Raw genomic sequence first — 8,139 nt, 5'->3', positions numbered from 1 at the left:
CTGATCTCACTGGGCCCATCCTTCCTGGGTTACAAACTGTCTGATCTCACTGGGCCCATCCTCCCCGGGTTACACACTATCTGATCACACTGGGCCCATTCTTCCCGGATTACACGCTGTCTGAGCACACTGGTCCGATCCTCCCTGGGTTATACACTGTCTGATCTCACTGGGCCCATCCTCCCCGGGTTACAGACTGTCTGATCTCACTGGGCCCATCCTCTCTGGGTTACAAACTGTCTGATCTCACTGGGCCCATCCTCCCCGGGTTACAGGCTGTCTGATCTCACTGGGCCCATTCTCCCCGGGTTACACACTGCCTGATCTCACTGGGCCCATCCGCCCCGGGTTACACACTGTCTGATCTCACTGGGCCCATCCTCACCGGGTTACACACTGTCTGATCTCACTGGGCCCATCCTCCCCGGGTCACACACTGTCTGATCTCACTGGGCCCATCCTCCCCCGCTAACACACTGTCTGATCTCACTGGGTCCATTCTCCCCGGGTTACACACTGTCTGATCTCACTGAGCCCATCCTCCCCGTGTTACACATTGTCTGATCTAACTGGGCCCATTCTCCATGGGTTACACACTGTCTGATCCCACTGGGCCTATCCTCCCCGGGTTACACACTCTCTGATCTCACTGGGCCCATCCTCCCCGGGTTACACACTGTCTGATCTCACTGGGCCCATCCTCCTAATGTTACACACTGTCTGATCTCACTGGGCCCATCCTCCCTGGGTTACACATTGTCGGATCACACTGGGCCCATCCTCCCCGGGTTACACACTGTTTGATCTCACTGGGCCCATCCTCCCCGGGTTACACACTGTCTGATCTCACTGGGGCCATCCTCCCCGGGTTACACACTGCCTAATCTCACTGGGCCCATCCTCCCAATGTTAAACTCTGTCTGATCTCACTGGGCCCATCCTCCCTGGGTTACACACTGTCGGATCACACTGGGCCCATCCTCCCCGGATTACACACTATCTGATCTCACTGGGCCCATCCTCCCCGGGTTACACACTGCCTGATCTCACTGGGGCCATCCTCCCCGGGTTCCACACTGTCTGATCTCACTGTGCCCATATTCCCCGTATTACAAAGTATCTGATCTCACTGGGCCCATCCTCCCCGGGTTACACACTGTCTGATCTCACTGGGCCCATCCTCCAAATGTTACACACTGTCTGATCTCACTGGGGCCGTCCTCCCTGGGTTACACACTGTCTGATCTCACTGTGCCTATCCTCCCCGGGTTATACACTGCCTGAGCTCACTTGGCCCCTCCTCCCCGGGTTACACACTGTCTGATCTCACTGGGCCCATCCTCCCCGGGTTACACACTGTCTGATCTCACTGGGCCCATATTCCCCGGATTACAACGTGTCTGATCTCACTGGGTCCATGCTCCCCAGGTTACACACTGCCTGATCTCACTGGGCCCATCCTCCCCGGATTACACAATGTCTGATCTCACTGGGCCCATACTCCCCGGGTTACACACTGTCTGATCTCACTGGGCCCATATTCCCCGGATTACAAAGTGTCTGATCTCACTTGGTCCATGCTCCCCGGGTTATACACTGTCTGATCTCACTGGGCCCATCCTTCCTGGATACACACTGTCTGATCTCACTGGACTCATCTTCCCGGGTTACACACTGTCTGATCTCGCGTTGCCCATCCTCCCTGGATTACACACTGTCTGATCTCTGTGGGCCCAACCTCCCAATGTTACACACTGTCTGATCTCACTGGGCCCATTCTCTCCAGGTTACACACTGTCTGCTCTCACTGGACCCATCCACCCCGGGTTACACACTGTCTGATCTCACTGGACCCATCCTCCCCGGTTTCCACACTGTCTGATCACACTGGGTGTGATCAAATATTCCATTCACCACTGCCTGTGACTGAGATCGGTTTCAGTGTCATTTCCCTTCCCCCAGACCTCATTGTATTGTGTAATGGAATGTGCTGTATTGTATACTGGAATGTGCTGGAATGTGCTGTGTGTAGGGCTCCGCCCATACCTGGCCCCGTTTGTAAGCTAGCTTCAGTCTGGCCTCAGTCTCCAGAAGGAAGACATCTCTCTCTCTTACGTGTTACATTCTAAGTTAATAAGAGCCTTGTTTTTGTTCTGCTAACTTCGAGTCTTGGAATTATTGAGGCACATCAATTTTATTAACTTATTTTTCAACACTATGGATCAACTCCTGAAACCCGAACGTTTGGATTTGGATCAACATGCTCCGGATGCATCAGCACGCTTTGGACACTGGTTTGAGTGTATGGAATTCTTCCTGGACAATTCCGCAGCCTTCAAAGATGCTACGGATGCTGCGAGGATGAGACTCGGAATTCTGCGGAATTGGGTAAGCCATCGGGTTTACCCCCTCATCCAAGACGCCGAGACGTACCTGGCCGCCTGCGACATCTTAAAGGCGCATTACCAGCAGCCTACGAATGAGGTGTATGCGAGGCACCTGCTCGCTACCCGCGCACAGCGACCTGGGGAATCGGTGGAGGAGTTCCTAAGCACCCTGAAAATGCTTGGCAAAGACTGCAAGTGGCGAGATGTAAAAGCCGCAGTGTAGACTGACGAGCTTGTTCGCGATGCCTTCATCACAGGCCTCAGCTCCACTTAAATCCGGCAAAGACTGCTGGAAAAAACGGGGTTGGACCTGAAACAGGCTGCGGACACCGCGCGATCCCTGGATGTGGCCCAGAGAAACTCGGACGCCTACTCTTCAGCCTGCGCCGTCCACGCCGCCACGTGTGCACCGAGGGCGCCGCCATCTTAGAAGGCATCTTCCCCGCCCAACAGCCCGACACCGGCTGGGCCCCGCTCTCCCCCCAGAAGCCCTACGACAGCCGCGACGCGTCAGGGACCCAACTGCTACTTCTGCGGGCAGCCAAAGCACACCAGAAACCTGTGCCCGGCGAAAGGCATCACCTGCTTTCAGTGCGGTAAGAAGGGGCACTTCGGGAAGGTGTGCAGAGGGAACCCCGCCGGAAAACCAACCGCCGGAAAACCCTCCACCGCCGCGTGTGCGCCGTGGGAGCGGCCATCTTGGACGCCATCTTGCCCGACCTCATGGGGTCCGCCATCTTGTGAGCAGACAGCGTGGACGCCATCTTGTATCGATCAGGGCCCTACAGTGGCATCGTTCACAGTGGACCAGACCAGGCCGCACCCGCTATCCAGATCAATGGTGGACATCGAGGTAAACGGGTGCCGGGTTCAATGCTTAATTGATAGTGGAAGCAGGGAGAGCTTTATCCACCCAGAACTGGCACAACAACTCTCCCTAAAGGTGGTCCCTACTCAGGGTACCATCTCTATGGCTGATAAAACCCAGACATCGACCATTCTGGGTTACTGCACGGTACAATTGTGCGTTAACGGAACTGTATATGATAATTTTAAAGTATTAATCATGAAGAACCTATGTGCGAGCGTGATCTTGGGCCTGGATTTCCAGTGCAACCACCAAAGCATCACGCTCAAGTACGGTGGGTCCCAGCCACCCCTCACAGTGTGCGGTCTGGCTACCCTGAAGGTAAAGCCGCCTTCGCTATTCACGAACCTTACACCTAACTGCCGGCCAATAGCGACCAAAAGCAGGAGGTACAGCTGGGAGGACAGGCGGTTTATCGCGACCGAGGTAGACAGGCTCCTGAAAGAGCGCATTATTGAACGCAGCTACAGCCCGTGGCACGCCCAAGTGGTAGTGGTAAGGGGTAGCGAGAAGAAATGGATGGTGATCGACCATCGTCAAACGATCAACAGGTACACCCTACTAGACACCTACCCGCTACCCCGCATATCAGAAATGGTGAACCAAATCGCCCAATACCGGGTGTTCTCCACCATCGACCTCAAGTCAGCGTACCACCAGCTCCCTATCAGACCAGAGGACCGCCCGTACACCGCTTTCGAGGCGAACGGACGCCTCTACCAATTCCTCAGAGTCCCCTTTGGGGTGACGAATGGGGTCTCGTTATTCCAGAGGGAGATGGACCGCGTGGTCCAGGCAACCTTCCCCTACCTCGACAACATCACCATCTGCGGTCACAACCAGCAGGATCATGACTCGAACCTCGAGAGGTTCCTGAAAACCGCACAAAAACTCAACCTCACCTACAACGAGGACAAGTGCATTTACAACACCATGCGCCTCTGCATACTAGGCAGCGTGGTGGAGAATGGGGAAATCGGGCCAGACCCCGACCGATTGCGCCCCCTACGGGAGCTGCCCCTGCCCAACACTCCCAAAGCCCTGAAAAGGTGCCTGGGGTTATTTTCTTATTATTCCCAATGGGTCCCCAACTACTCCGACAAAGCCCGCCCCCTCTTGAAAGCATCCTCTTTCCCGCTCTCTGCTGAGGCCCACGCTGCCTTCAAAAGCATTAAGCAGGATATTGAGCAGGCCACGCTACAGGCAGTGGACGAGAACACTCCATTTCAAGTGGAAAGTGATGCGTCTGACTTCGCCTTGGCGGCCACCCTCAACCAGGCGGGGCGGCCCGTAGCTTTCTTCTCGAGGACCCTCCAAGGGCCCGAGATCAGACACTCCTCCGTGGAAAAGGAGGCCCAAGCCATTGTGGAGGCAGTGCGCCACTGGCGCCACTACCTAGCCGGCAAACGCTTCACCCTACTTACCGAACAGCGGTCGGTAGCGTTTATGTTCAATAATAAACAGAGGGGGAAGATTAAAAATGATAAGATTCTTAGGTGGCGGATCGAGCTCTCCACCTTCGAGTACGACATCATTTACTGGCCAGGGGCCCTTAACGAATCCCCTGACGCCCTCTCACGAGGGATGTGTGCCAGCGCCACCGGGGATCGGCTACAGACCCTCCACAACGACCTCTGCCACCCAGGGGTCACGCGGCTGTTCCACTTCATAAAGTCCCGTAACTTACCCTACTCGATTGAGGAAGTTCGGTCCCTGACCAGGAACTGCCGCACTTGCGCTGAGTGCAAGCCTCGGTTCTACCGCCCAGATAGAGCCCACTTAATCAAAGCTACACGGCCCTTTGAGCGGCTCAGCTTAGATTTCAAGGGCCCCCTCCCGTCCGTCGACCGCAATGTTTACTTCCTGAACATTGTGGACGAATACTCCCAGTTCCCATTCGCCTTCCCCTGCCCAGACATGACCATCGCCACGGTCATTAAATGCCTCAACAGCCTGTTCTGCCTGTTCGGTATGCCGAGCTACATCCATACGGATAGGGGGGCGTCCTTCATGAGTGAAGAGCTACGCCAGTACATGCTGTCCAAGGGGATCGCCATGAGCCGTACCACCAGCTACAACCCCAGGGGTAACGGCCAAGTGGAGCGAGAGAACGGGACAGTATGGAAAGCAGTCACTCTAGCTCTAAGGACCAAGGGCCTCCCTATCTCCCGCTGGCAGGAAGTCCTCTCGGATGTGCTCCATTTGATACGGTCGCTATTGTGTACGGCCACTAATACCACGCCTCATGAACGAATGTTTGTCTTTCCCCAGAAATCCACCTCAGGCGTATCCATGCCGTCATGGCTCTCTACCCCAGGTCCGGTACTCGTGCGAAGGCATGTGAGGGGCCACAAGATGGACCCTCTCATGGAGCCAGTACACCTACTCCACGCCAACCCCCAATACGCATATGTCCGGCACGCCGACGGAAGGGAGGACACCATGTCCATAAAAGACGTCGCCCCAGCCAGCATCGACAACAACCACGGCAATAGCGGCAACGACGATCACAGCAACTCTTACCCACCCACTACTCTTTCATCACCCCCGGAAGAACACCGACCAATGGCACCCCGACCAACTACCCCTCCAACAACCCTGGCGGCACCCCCGGCAGAGACCCAGGAGGCTACCGGGGACACCCAGCCGACACCCGCGGCACCGCAACAGCCACGTCGGTCGCAGAGGACTATCAAACCCCCGAACAGACTAAATCTATAGAAGGGGTGAATGTGATGAAATATTCCATTCACCACTGCCTGTGACTGAGATCGGTTTCAGTGTCATTTCCCTTCCCCCAGACCTCATTGTATTGTGTACTGGAATGTGCTGTATTGTATACTGGAATGTGTTGGAATGTGCTGTGTGTAGGGCTCCGCCCATACCTGGCCCCGTTTGTAAGCTAGCTTCAGTCTGGCCTCAGTCTCCAGAAGGAAGACATCTCTCTCTCTTATGTGTTACTTTCTAAGTTAATAAAAGCCTTGTTTTTGTTCTGCTAAATTCGAGTCTCGGAATTATTGAGGCACATCACTGGGCCCATCCTCCCCGGGTTCCACAATGTCTGATCTCACTGGGCCCATCCTCCCTGGGTTACACACTGTCTGATCTCACTGGGCCCATCCTCCCCGGGTTACACACTGCCTGATCTCGCTGGGGCCATCCTCCCCAGGTTACACAATGTCTGATCTCACTGGGCCCATCCTCCCCGGGTTACACACTGTCTGATCTCACTGGGCCCATATTCCCCGGATTACAAAGTGTCTGATCTCACTGGGTCCATGCTCCCCAGGTTACACACTGTCTGATCTCACTGGGCCCATCCTTCCTGGATACACACTGTCTGATCTCACTGGACTCATCCTCCTGAGTTACACACTGTCTGATCTCACGTTGCCCATCCTCCCTGGGTTACACACTGTGTGATCTCTCTGGGCCCAACCTCCCAATGTTACACATTGTCTGATTTCACTGGGCCAATTCTCTCCGGGTTACACACTGTCTGCTCTCACTGGGCCCATCCTCCCCGGGTCACACACTGTCTGATCTCACTGGGCCCATCCTCCCCAGCTAACACACTGTCTGATCTCACTGGGCCCATCCTCCCCAGCTAACACAGTGTCTGATCTCAAAGGGCCCATCCTCCCCGGGTTACACACTGTCTGATCTCACTGGGCCCATTCTCCCCGGGTTACACACTGTCTGATCTCACTGGGCCCATCCTCCCCGGTTTACAGACTGTCTGATCTCACTGGGCCCATCCTCCCCGTGTTACACACTGTCTGATCTCACTGGGCCCATCCTCCCCGGGCTACACACTGTCTGATCTCACTGGGCCCTTCCTCCCCGGGTTACACACTGACTGATCTCACTGGGCCCATCCTCGCCTGGTTACACACTGACTGATCTCACTGGGCCCACCCTCCCTGGGTTACACACTGTCTGATCTCACTGGGCCCATCCTCCCAATGTTACACACTGTCTGATCTCACTGGGCCCATCCTCCCTGGGTTACACACAGTCTGATCTCACTGGGCCCATCCTCCCCGGGTTACACACCGTCTGATCTCACTGGGCCCAATCTCCCCGGGTTACACACTGCCTGATCTCACTGGGGCCATCCTCCCCTGGTTACACACTGTCTGATCTGACTGGGCCCATGCTCGCCAGGTTACACACTGTCTGATCTCACTGGGCCCAATCTCCCCGGGTTACACACTGTCTGATCTCACATTGCCCATCCTCCCTGGGTTACACACTGTCTGATCTCACTGGGCCCATCCTCCTAATGCTACACACTGTCTGATCTCACTGGGCCAATTCTCCCCAGGTTACACACTGTCTGATCTCACTGGGCCCATCCTCTACGGGTTACACACTGTCTGATCTCACTGGGCCCATCCTCCCCGGGTTACACACTGCCTGATCTCACCGGGCCCATCTTCCCCAGGTTACATACTGCCTGATCACACTGGTCCCTACAGCCCCGTGTTACACACTCTCTGTTCACACTGGGCCCATCCTCCCCGGGTTACACACAGCCTGATCACACTGGGCCCTACCTCCCCGCGTTACACACTGTCTGTTCACACTGGGTCCATCCTCCCCGGGTTACACACTTTCTGATCACACTGGGCCCATCCTCCCCGGGTTACACACTGTCTGATCTCACTGGGCCCATCCTCCCCGGGTTACACACTGTCTGATCTCACTGGGCCCTTCCTCCCCGGGTTGCACAATGTCTGATTTCATGGGGCCCATCCTTCCCGGGTTAAACACTGTCTGATCTCACAGGACCCATCCTCCCCGGCTTACACGCTGTTTGATCTCACTGGGCCCATCCTCCCCGGGTTACACACTGTCTGATCACACTGGACCCATCCTCCC

The sequence above is a fragment of the Somniosus microcephalus genome, unplaced genomic scaffold (genome assembly GCF_052327205.1).
Source record: "Somniosus microcephalus isolate GS21.2 unplaced genomic scaffold, FLI_Smic_1.0 unresolved_chr4, whole genome shotgun sequence".
NCBI lineage: Eukaryota > Metazoa > Chordata > Chondrichthyes > Squaliformes > Somniosidae > Somniosus > Somniosus microcephalus.
Note: the sequence above shows the minus strand (reverse complement) of the source record.